At 40.7% G+C, this 12,563-nt stretch overlaps 1 protein-coding gene across 1 annotated transcript in view; it reads left to right on the forward strand.

Annotated features, from left to right (window-relative positions):
- The window catches only part of LOC136856392 (uncharacterized), a 39,152-nt gene that overhangs the window by 6,975 nt on the left and 19,614 nt on the right, over window positions 1-12,563 (forward strand).

The following is a 12,563-nucleotide window of genomic DNA, read 5'->3' on the forward strand; positions in this document are numbered from 1 at the left end:
CTCATATACGTGCACTGAAATTGTACTTAGGCTGAGCGTGATGTTACGTACTGGATAGACGTGTGTGTTTGAGAGAGAGAGAGAGAGAGAGAGACGTGTGTCTGAGAGAGAGAGAGAGAGAGAGAGAGAGAGAGAGAGAGAGAGACGTGTGCAAATTCTGGTTTAGGAAAAAAAAAAAAAAAAAAGCCACAAGTCACGTTTTTCCGGACATGATAAGTCTATCTCCCTTGGCATTAGGGTGTCATAACACCCTCTTGTCATTTTCAAGGTTACACACGCCAAGATTATCATTCCTGCCTTGTACTCTCTCTCTCTCTCTCTCTCTCTCTCTCTCTCTCTCTCTCTCTCTCTCTCTCTATATATATATATATATATATATATATATATATATATATATATATATATATATATATATATTGCATGAGTGCTCTACAATGCTTTAACTCCTTAACCACCAACTTGTAGTACCCCGGGGCTGAGCTCCTTGTCCTGGGGCACGCCTCTTTCAAGTACGTGGTGCCTCGTTGGTTGCAACCCGTTATTATGCGTTATTGGCACCGTCTCCTTCTCTCCTTACGGCTGGGGGGATCCTGTCTTGGCCCAAGAGGGGGAGGGGTAGGGGTGGGTCCTACTTGTCCCGAATTTCTAACAATGGTCTAATGGGACAAGCAATATTGGTTCTCTCTCTCTCTTGCTGCGCGTTCTCTCTCTCTCTCTCTCTCTCTCTCTCTCTCTCTCTCTCTCTCTCTCTCTCTCTCTCTCTCTCTCTCAATTCTGATTGATTATTATTATTATATTTTTACAGACGAAGAACCCCTGTTAATATTTGCTACTAATATTAATTCAATAATTAGATAATAGCTCCCACATTCTTATGTGTATGAGCGCGCGCATGCGCGTTAGGTAACCCAGGAATGATTGGGCGAAGTTTGATCAAATTTGACAGAATTTTCTTGGTCTACAAATGAACGAATTTAGATATTTTGAGCTTGGGTTCTATAAGGTCAATATTCACTATGATTCTCCTTTGTTGATATTTTGTCTGACCTGACCTAACCCAAGGGTTATATGACCTGTCTTTATGTGATTTAATGAGTGAATGACATGACCTAAGGTAATATAAGCTTCCTTTGACCTGTCTTCCTGTCTTCATAAACTTGGTATTCTTCTGACATGACCTTTGTGACCTAAACCAATTCATTCTGACCTAACAGAACATAAGAGCCTTTACACTAATTCTCCTGACCTGACCTGACCTGACCTAGCATATAATTACCCTAACCTGACATCCTTGATATAGCACAACGTAATAATTGACCTGACCTAATGTACAGGTGAGGTTACCCAACCTGACCTTAACCTTAACCTAACCTAAATTTAACCTTACCTAACCTAACTTTAACCTGACCTGACCTTACCTTACCTAACCTAACCTAACCTAACCTTAACCTTAACCAAGCCTAATTTAGGTTGCTGTATCCCAGCCAGTCACAGTAATATAGAAATAGTAAACATATATATATATATATATATATATATATATATATATATATATATATATATATATATATATATATATATATATATATATATATATATATATATAGAGGGTTAGTTTGACATCTGTGCAAAGGCTCCTGCTATTTATATGAGCACCAAATAGTGTTAATGAGATGCAGTTATGCCAATTGGGTGGGCTGTTACCAAGGAATGTTAATTTAAAGGATATACCTTAATCTGAGGGATGGGTTTCGTGGGGGTCGCCTGTCGGGGGATTTGCGCCACCCCTCTCTCTCTCTCTCTCTCTCTCTCTCTCTCTCTCTCTCTCTCTCTCTCTCTCTCTCTCTCTCACACACAACAGAACAGACGAAAGGAACCTCAACAAAAAAAAGAGAAAAGGAAGAAGAAAGAGAGAGAGAGAGAGAGAGAGAAAGATAACGAGACAGAGACTCGGATGAATAAACAAATAAATGCATAAGTGAACGAACGAGGAAAAGATTCTGGACGCTAGCAACAACGAGGAACGTCCGAGAGGCCGAGGTGCAATTGACAGTGGAATTCTCCCTTTAAATTTTAATTAGAAGTGAGAGAGAGAGAGAGAGGAGAGAGAGAGAGGGGTTAGAGAAGAGAAAAGGGTTAGAGAGAGAGAGCTCGCCCACAAATTCATATTTAAAAATTACTTTGAAAGCAGAGAGAGAGAGAGTCGGGTGGGGCGGGGGGGGGGAGTGAGTGAGTGAATTCTTCGTTGGGAGTTTTCAAAGAGCCTTTGATGACACTTGGAACCAGGTGTTGTATAATCAGGCGGCCGTAATGGGGTCACAGGAGAGAGCTATTACACACTTGAAACGAGAGAGAAAGAGTGAGTGAGAGAGAGAGAGAGACGGGGGAAAGTGGATATAAAGAGATTAATTATTTTTGCATGAATATTCACAACGTCGTGACCTGTTATATATTTTGTAATCACATTCTCTCTCTCTCTCTCTCTCTCTCTCTCTCTCTCTCTCTCTCTCTCTCTCTCTCTCTCTCTCCACAAAATTAGACCATTAATCTTCTACTTAATCCAAACTTTAGATCAACAGAGAGAGAAGCGCCAATAATAATAAAATAATAACGGCAGATGCAACTTGACATCACCCAGTACCACAATCAACACTTTTTAAGTGCCTGAATGAGCGAGGACGCTGTAAACACTTCGCAAAGTGTGAAAGTGCGTCGAGTTGCGGGTTTGTTCCGGCGCGCACACGCGCACAAACGTACGCAAACATGCAAAAAATCCCTAACAATATAAAGGGACCCATTTATCAGTCATCTTGAACCGTACTCTGTCGTTCCGACACGCCCCTTTTTGCGCTTCTGTGATGCTTAGGGTAAACACACAGGCCCTGGGGAACGCCTTTCTCTCTCTCTCTCTCTCTCTCTCTCTCTCTCTCTCTCTCTCTCTCTCTCTCTCTCTCTCTCTCTCTGTGTGTTGATGTAAGGTTTGGATTAGGTAGACGTCGAATAGTGTAATTTTGTGGAGAGGGAAAAGATTTGGAGATTTTTTTTTATTTGAGAGAGAGAGATTTGGAGATTTTTATTTTAGAGAGAGAGATAGATTTGGAGAATTTTATTTGAGAGAGAAAGGGAGATTTGGAGAATTTTATTTGAGAGAGAGAGAGAGAGATTTGGAGAATTTTATTTGAGAGAGAGGGAGATTTGGAGAATTTTATTTGAGAGAGAGAGATTTGGAGAATTTTATTTGAGAGAGATAGAGATTTGGAGAATTTTATTTGAGAGAGAGAGATTTGGAGAATTTATTTGAGAGAGAGAGAGATTTGGAGAATTTTATTAGAGAGAGAGATTTGAAGAATTTTATTTAGAGAGAGATTTGGAGAATTTTATTTGAGAGAGAGATTGAAGAATTTTATTTGAGAGAGAGAGATTTGAAGAATTTTATTTGAGAGAGAGAGATTTGAAGAATTTTATTTGAGAGAGAGAGAGAGAGAGATTTGGAGAATTTTATTTGAGAGAGAGAGATTTGAAGAATTTTATTTGAGAGAGAGAGAGATTTGAAGAATTTTATTTGAGAGAGAGAGAGAGAGATTTGAAGAATTTTATTTGAGAAAGAGAGAGAGAGATTTGGAGATTTATATTTTAGAGAGAGAGACCTGATGATTTTTAGTTTAGAGAGAGAGAGAGAGAGAGAGGCCTGCTAAGTATGGCTCGAGAATACTGAATGTATCCCTTATACTGTTAGGGAGCATGTGTGTTTGTGTTTGTGCGTGTTTGTCCTTCGGAACAAACCCGCAACTCGATGCACTTTCACACTTTGCGCTGTTTACAGCGTTCTCACTCATTCAGGCACTTAAAAAGTGTTGATTGTGGCACTTGGTGATATCAAATTGCATTTGAATGTCAACATACTTTAATACTACTGACACTATTGTTGCCCTCCTCTCTCTCTCTCTCGCGCGCGCTCTCTCTCTCCAGGCTGGTCGAATTTCCCTTCGAAGGAAGGGGGAGTCTCTCTCTCTCTCTCTCTCTCTCCCCTCCTCCTCCTTAAGCCTACTGAGAAAGGGGAGGAGAGAGAGGGGTTGGAAGTTTCCTCATGTCTCGGTCCTTCCTCGACTCTACTACTCAAACAACTGGTTTAGTTTTTGTTATTTTTCACGTGTCTTGTTTGATGAACAGAGAGATATAACCTCTTTGCATAAATACCTCATCCGGGTTTAAATTGTTTCGATCGTCTATAGCATCTATAAAACACTTTGCTTATAGGATCTATAAAGAGTCGAAGTCTCTGATCAAAAAAGTCTAAATCTCTGATAAAGTTAAGTTTTGTTGTTGGATACGCCCTTGTTGCTGCTCCCAGATCGTTACCATGGCGACCTCCCGACATGATCCGTTGTTATGGAAGTGTTGTCTGGTTGAAATAATAATAATAATATTAATAAGTTTACCTGTAGACCCACCTCTTACTTGGGGATCACGCCCCACCGAGGCCCTTCTCTGAGTCAACTCGAGTCCTCGTTTGTTACAACTCAAGACCCAAGCAAAATGAAATGTTTACACGCAAAGCAGAAGGAGAAATAAATGCCTGAAGGTCGAGGATTCAAACACAGGGGATTGTCTCATCTTCTGCAGAAGCAGCCCAGGAATTCGCATCCCCCTTCTCTCTCTCTGTGGGATTCCTCTGTATAATGCAAAGCCCCCTCCTCTCTCTCTCTCTCTCTCTCTCTCTCTCTCTCTCTCTCTCTCTCTCTCAGAAGACACGCAGGCAGGCAGGCAGGCACCACGGCACTAAATCTGGCACTCTCTTTTGAGACTGAGCAGGCACTGTGCTTGTGGGTGTCAGATCGATAAGACACTTGTTCATGCTTTCTCGCCTCGTGGATTTTGCTTTTAATGTTTCTATACGGTCTGCTAATTTTGTTATTATTATTATTATTATTATTATTATTATTATTATTATTATTATTATTATTATTATTAATATTTTTTCTAATGCCTGATCTTGCCTGTCAGTTTTTCATATTGCTTTTTGTTCCGTCTTTTAAATGATCATCATAAAATTCTCTGGAAGCTTCTTGAATTCCAAGTCAGTGGCCCCTTTGGTGGTGGGCTTGTTCCAGATGAATAGGGACCATCATCTGAATAATAATAATAATAATAATAATAATAATAATAATAATAATAATAATAATAATAAATTGTTGATGAATTCTGTGGCATATTAGCACTGTGTCAAATCCCACCACCAAACTCTCTCTCTCTCTCTCTCTCTCTCTCTCTCTCTCTCTCTCTCTCTCTCTCTCTCTCACTGTAATACGTCATCATAATGATTTATTTATCTATTTAGCTCTCTCTGTCCCTCCGATATTAGCAGGCGAAGCAACCCGTGCCTTTCTCCAAATCGATTCCGAGCGCATGCAAAGTTGTCAGGTAACACCACTCCCCCCCCCCCTGGGCTACCTGTAGGAGTGGGGGGGGGGAGACGCCCCAGGTACCTTGGGAATCGGTCCTGTAGCCCAGAAGAGTCACGCGACGTCCCTGGGTCCTTTTTCGTGGGCGCGTTTGGTTCCGACCCCGAAATTCGTTACCCCCAAATCGACTCTTCCGGGTGAGTTGGTAACAGAGTTGCCAGTTTTTGTTTTTATTTCTTCGTCCGGAGGTGGGCGGCTGTTGCCATGTTGTTATGGGATTAATTAGTGCGTTCGTTTCCCGTGTTTTATATATATATATATATATATATATATATATATATATATATATATATATATATGAATGAAATTTATCATCATTGTGATTCATATACAAGCATTAAGATACAAATGTCCTTTAATATCTAATATCTCCCTTGACAGCCATGTGGTTTAATGTGCGTCACTGTAGTCCTGAGTTCTTGTCTTCCTCGGTTCGGTCCCACGAGACGACGAACTTATTATCAATTAAAACTTCCATTTCGGGTAACATATATGAAAATATATTATTTCCGAGGACATTTGCAGGGGGTTAGTGCCGTCAGACCACCTCACATGGTGCACTGTAGGCACGACTTAAGGTCCTTTGCAGTGCTCTCTCAGTTTCCCCTTTCAGTGCTGAATGACCTCATAGGTCCCAGTGCTTGGCTGTTGGCCTGATTTTGTACATAGACCATTCCCTTCTTCCTCATTTTCCACCCCAGCTGTGACCCACAGTGGTCGACCAACAACTATGTCATCAGAGGTTGGTCCTTCGTTTGTGTCCTGAGAGAGAGAGAGAGAGAGAGAGAGAGAGAGAGAGAGAGAGAGAGAGAGAGATTGCAATCAGTAATTCACATAATTATCATAAAGGCTCTGTGCCACTTTCTGTTCTACCTGAATGTGCGTGTGTGTGTGTGTGTGTGCCACGCATGCGCTGTTGGACATCCGGTGCTTTGTTTGTTTACGTTATAAGTCGGCCTTATTATTATTATTATTATTATTATTATTATTATTATTATTATTATTACACAGTAACAATGATAACTGAATTTTATAATGAATTTCATAGATGACATTTTAAACCCAGGAACTATGGACCTACTTATAATCGGAACAATAATGTTCCCATAATCTTTGGAAAACAAAGAGAGAGAGAGAGAGAGAGAGAGAGAAAGGGACGTCTCCTTCAGGTAGACAGAAAATTGGCTCTCAAATCCTGCCCTTTGGAAAAGAAACAATGCGATCTTTTGACAGACAGGCTGAGAGATTCTGTTGGCTAATCAGACAATTCCTAAAAGAATGACTCTTGAATATGTTTACATTCACGTTACAAAATGTCAGAATTACCTAAAGGAACGACCACGTACCCACAATAAAAATCTCAGTAAACAGGGAATTCCTAAAAGAATGATTCTTGACTATGTTTACATTCATAAAAAAGTCAGAGTTGCCTAAAATAACGACCCCACGTACCACAATACGTGTGGGATGTAAAAAGCATAATTTTTCCCCCCTTGTCTCGTCCATTGTCAACAAGCGGATGCCGTTCTGTGTTTTATCCCGAGAATGACACTGGCTTAACCAGGTGACACCACTGTGACGTTTGTTCGTGCTGATCTGGGATAATTTCGGTCTTACGGTTGGGGTGAATCAGCCTCTTTGTTGTTTTACAAATCATAGGATTTTGACGAGGATTGGACACCTATGTCGGGCCTCTGATTAGAATTTTTGGAGAAGCAGGACCTCGACTTTCGTAGGGAGGGAGAGGGGTAGTTTAGTGTGACGATGATGCAACACTTGTGGGATTATTAAATGGGAAAACTATTCATTAGCAGGGTCTCGTATCTCCCCCCTCAGGTGGATTGAACTTTGCTGAATGAGTCTGAAGCTTTCACTAGTGCAACTTTTGAGAAGCATCTAATGAAAGTGTCACCAAATGCCGCACTTAAATTAGGTGTTGTACGACAGGCCTCATACATTTATCAGTGATAAAATCAGTGCAACCTGTTTTAGGTCATTCGTCCTTCCTTGACTAGAGTACTGTTCTCCGGTGTGGACGTCTGGTTTTGCCGGAGATTTATCTCTTTTTAGAGAGAGTGGTTCGTGATGGTATAGGTTTCTGTTTCCTAATAGGAGCAGTGTGTCACTTTTTCCTACAGAGGATGTCTCGCAATTGAACACCAAAAGTTCAAGCGAAGATGCAACGCATTACTACCCTAATACAATTCTCCTATTTTGATAACTTACATTTTTATCTGTTTATTTAATTATTTGTTCATTTATTCTTCTTTTTTATACCTGATCTCTTCTTTCTGAATTTTCCTTTACCTTCTGTTACTTTCGAATGAACACCTTAATATTCTTTGGAAACTTCTGGAATTTCAAGTGGGTGACCCCTTTGGTGGGCTTGTTCCATATGAATAGGGTTCATCTTCTGAATAATAATAATAATAATAATAATAATAATTGGGTTTCTCAGAACTTTTATGGCTTCTGTTTATTGACTGATTGATTGATCTGATTAATTTCCTGCCAGTGAAAAACAAGACGGTATTCTATAATGAGTTCCCGTCAGGCCATCAATCTCTATTTTTTATAGCCTCTTCCCATCAATCTCCATTTGAACACTGGATTTAAAACATTGCTGCCTATGTTGTGACATCCTCTCTCTCTCTCTCTCTCTCTCTCTCTCTCTCTCTCTCTCTCTCTCTCTCTCTCTCCTCCCGGATGATCCTTGTTAACTGTTTAGCCTTTGTCAAGGTACAACTCTGTACGTGTGTCTATGTTTGTGTTTCTGTGTGTGTGGGCTAAGTAGGACGGGCGTCCTCTTAGATTCCCCAGCCATAAGGGGAGTCAGACCCTTGCTGTGGACCTCAGGACCAGGTTCTAACCAAGCAAGACACGTCAGCAACATTGCCATACCTTTTCCTATACCCTAAGAGGCGGAAGCAATTCATTATGAGCCAAGACAGAGCCACTGTGAAGCCCCAGTTATATTCTGGCGCGCTCGGAAATCGAACCCCGGGTTTGTGGCTCTTAGGAGTACACGAACAGCTTTTGTGCTAGGAGGACGAGTCCAGATGGTCCACACCAGGCTTCTAGTGCTTTTACACTTGGTTAAAAAGTCCCCTTGAAATATTTGTTCAGAGTCACAGATCTGAAACTCGATACCAGCTTGGCCAGGTGACTCTGTAGAGTAGACACTGCAGATGTATATAAGGCCCCTTTCTGCGCACGTGCGCGCTCTTCTGCGCACGTGCGCGCCCTTCAGCGCGCATGAAAACAATGAGAAATGAAGTAACAAAACCTCTATTGTCTTGAGAGGGTTGTCTTGAAGTGCTTCTAGCCGGTTCCTTGAGGTTTAGCTTTCAATAGAACTTACTGAGTCTAGTGGGGCGTTCTGATGTCACGGAGGAAGCGTCAGATTTCACGGCATATGACCCCCCCTACCCCCCTCAGATTTTGTCTAGGGGGAGGTACACAAACGTCTGGAGACAGTAGGTTAGTCTCTCTCTCTCTCTCTCTCTCTCTCTCTCTCTCTCTCTCTCTCTCTGGTTATAAGGGGTTAGGGAAAGGGTGAAGTGTTGCCATATCTTCCTCCCTCCTTTTCTTGTTTGTTTAGGGAGAGAGAGAGAGAGACTTGATAATACCATACCAGTTACGTCAGTGGTATATATGTGTATATACACGAGTCTGAAGCCTGAAATGTATCTGTAACAGTGATATCAAACCAGTGCAATCTCTCTTACCCCAATTGTCCTGCCTTCGTTAGAATTCTGTTATCTCTTTGTAAATACGTTTTGAATACATTTATTCCAAATGTCATACATTCAGTCGAAGAGGCTTTGTGAGTCTCTCTCTCTCTCTCTCTCTCTCTCTCTCATTCTGTTTTACTCGAGTGTATTTTTCAATTCCATCGTCCTAAATGTCATACATTCTGTTGAAGAAGCTTCATAATTCCCTGCTCTCTCTCTCTCTCTCTCTCTCTCTCTCTCTCTCTCTCTCTCTCTCTCTCTCTCTCTCTCTCTCTCTCAGCATCCCGTCGTGAACGGGTGAATCAGAATTCAGGCTGATGACAGCATTCTCCAAAACAGGTTTGGTGCTTTCGTCATTCTAGGAGTTTGTGTGGGTGTTCCTCGCCCTCGTATCATCATCATCATCATCATCATCATCATCATTATTATCATTATTATTATTATTATTATTCTCCTCACCCTCACCCCCCCCCGAACGTAATGATGACGTCATCTCTGACGTGGACAGGTGATGAGGTTACCTGGGGAATATCAGATGAATGGTTCCACTCCCACTTTTCCCCACGTCTGTAGGTGTGGTCTTGCTTTAATTTCTCTCTCTCTCTCTCTCTCTCTCTCTCTCTCTCTCTCTCTCTCTCTCTCTCTCTCTCTCTCTCTCTCTCTCTCTCTGTAGGCGTGGTCATGTTAGCCTCGTAAACAATTCTGTCATTCATTAATTAGCTTATACCTCTCCCACGAAACAGGTCAATGACATTGAAGTCATTTTTGAGAGTGCTTTCACTTCATAATAGCACATTCTCTCTCTCTCTCTCTCTCTCTCTCTCTCTCTCTCTCTCTCTCTCTCTCTCTCTCTCTCTCTCTCTCTCTCCTTCCATAGGCCAAAGTAGGTCAGTGGGGTACTGACGATGCCGCGTCGAACTTTACTTATTCATTTTCATTATTATTCATTCATTCATTTGTTTATGCATATATTCACTTATTAATGAATAAATTAAATCATTTATTAATGAAAAAATTAAATCATTCATTGATTTATTAATACATCATATATTATTGTTTTCAAGCATCGATATTATATATATATTTTTATTCATATCTTGCTTATACAAGTATTCACAATTCTCTGACTGGATACATATATAAAAGTCTCTCTGTCTCTCTCTCTCTCTCTCTCTCTCTCTCTCTCTCTCTCTCTCTCTCCAGGAGAGGACACAGCCTCCCCCAAGCACTCCTTCCCCTTTAAAACCGGGTCGTAGTAACGATTTTCGGGCGAGGACCCATCCCGGCCAAAAGAGGTCACAAGGACACGGACGCTGAGAGAGAGAAGAAAATAGGGTGAAAAAAGTGCTTATGTGTGAGAGAGAGAGAGAGAGAGAGAATGAAAAAAGTGTTTCTGTAAGAGAGAGAGAGGGTGAAAAAATGTTAGTGAGAGAGAGAGAGAGATAGGGTGAAAAAGTGTTAGAGAGAGAGAGAGAGGATGAAAAAAGTGTTAGTGAGAGAGAGAGAGATAGGTTGAAAAAGTGTTAGTGAGAGAGAGATAGGGTGAAATGAAGTGTTTGTGTGTGAGAGAGAGAGAGAGGGAGAGAGCTAGGATGAAAAAGTGTTAGTGAGAGAGAGAGAGAGATAGGGCGAAAAAATGTTAGTGAGAGAGAGATAGGGTTAAAAAAAAAGTGTTTGTGTGTGTGTGTGAGAGAGAGAGATAGGTTGAAAAAGTGTTAGTGAGAGAGAGATAGGGTGAAATGAAGTGTTTGTGTGTGAGAGAGAGAGAGGGTGAAATGAAGTGTTTGTGTGAGAGAGAGAGGGAGAGAGATAGGGTGAAAAAGTGTTAGTGAGAGAGAGCGAGATAGGGTGAAAAAAAGTGTTTGTGTGTGAGAGAGAGAGAGAGAGAGAGAGAGATAGGGTGAAAAATGTTAGTGAGAGAGAGAGATAGGGTGAAAAAAGTGTTGATGTGAGAGAGAGAGAGATAATGAACAATCTCTCTCTCCGCTTCAGATGCGATGTGAAGTTACCATCTATATTATATATCATATTAAACAGAAAATTGCAGTTAATTCCAAAGCTTTGAAATAACGAGTCAGGTCAGTGCGTGGATAGGTGACCTCTTGTAAGCACAGACGCGTTAGTACTACTGCAAGTGGACGTGGTGGGTCTAGCAACTTCATCCTTTGTGTAATATTAATAATTATATTGTATAAGGACAGTCACTTTTATTCTTAAAATAATCACTAAGTATATTGAGGTATTAAATATACTTATATTTATCAGTATTACTTACTCATAGATCTGCGCATGCGCGCAGAACGATTCATAAACCATATTCGTAGGATGACGTCATGAAATTTGCATAAAGCGTGAGATTGCGGGCCACTGCGTTGGCGTTTATGACCTTCTTCCACGAGATTCCACGCCTTCTCTCGTTTTAAAGATGGCGGGTGATTGAAGCGGTTACCGTCATTTTTATAATTGGTTTTATTAGACTGTTGTTGATGGCGTTTCTTTTCAGCATCTTCTGAAGAGAGGGAGATTTGGTTGAGAGAAAGGTGAAAAAGTTGAACTGTGAATGATGACGTTTGGAGAGAGAGAGAGAGAGAGAGAGAGAGAGAGGTTTGGTTGAGAGAAGGGTGAAAAAGTTGAACTGTGAATGATGACGTTTGGAGAGAGAGAAAGGTGAAAAAGTTGAGGCGTGAATGATGACGTTGGAGAGAGAGAGAGAGAGAGAGAGGTGGGGGGAATAAAGGTGAAAAAGTTGAACTTTGAATGATGACGTTTCTAGAGAGAGAGAGAGAGAGAGAGATAACAAACATGCCCACGTAAAGCCAAGTAATAAAACGTATAAGAACAATTTCTAAATATATAAACCCAATCACGATATTATGATAAACATCATTATTGACGCCGCGTCAAATTCAACGCATTTTTGGCACATTTCGCCTTTGACCTAAAGCCTCTCTCTCTCTCTCTCTCTCTCTCTCTCTCTCTCTCTCTCTCTCTCTCTCTCTCTCATACGTCACAGATACGCGTATGAATCGTGTGGGCGCGTAAAAATTACTACGAAATACCGTAGTACGAAAATACTCGAATCGCGACAAAACCAATGTCACATCAAAGCCACCGTAATGCCAGAATGAGCAAATTGTTATTTAAATGTCAGAGGGGGTTTATTTTTTACTCTTTTATTTATTGTCCTTTGTTTATGAATCGTCTATTTCGGGTGGGCTGTCTAAAAGGTGGGAGGACTCTTTGGCAGGCTTTTATTTTGATGCAAAGGGGCTTACCGTGTAAATAACCTTTCAGGAATACTCTTATTATTATTATTATTATTATTATTATTATTATTATTATTATTATTATTATTATTATTATTATT

This window comes from Macrobrachium rosenbergii, chromosome 35 (assembly GCF_040412425.1).
Source record: "Macrobrachium rosenbergii isolate ZJJX-2024 chromosome 35, ASM4041242v1, whole genome shotgun sequence".
Classification (NCBI taxonomy): Eukaryota; Metazoa; Arthropoda; class Malacostraca; order Decapoda; family Palaemonidae; genus Macrobrachium; species Macrobrachium rosenbergii.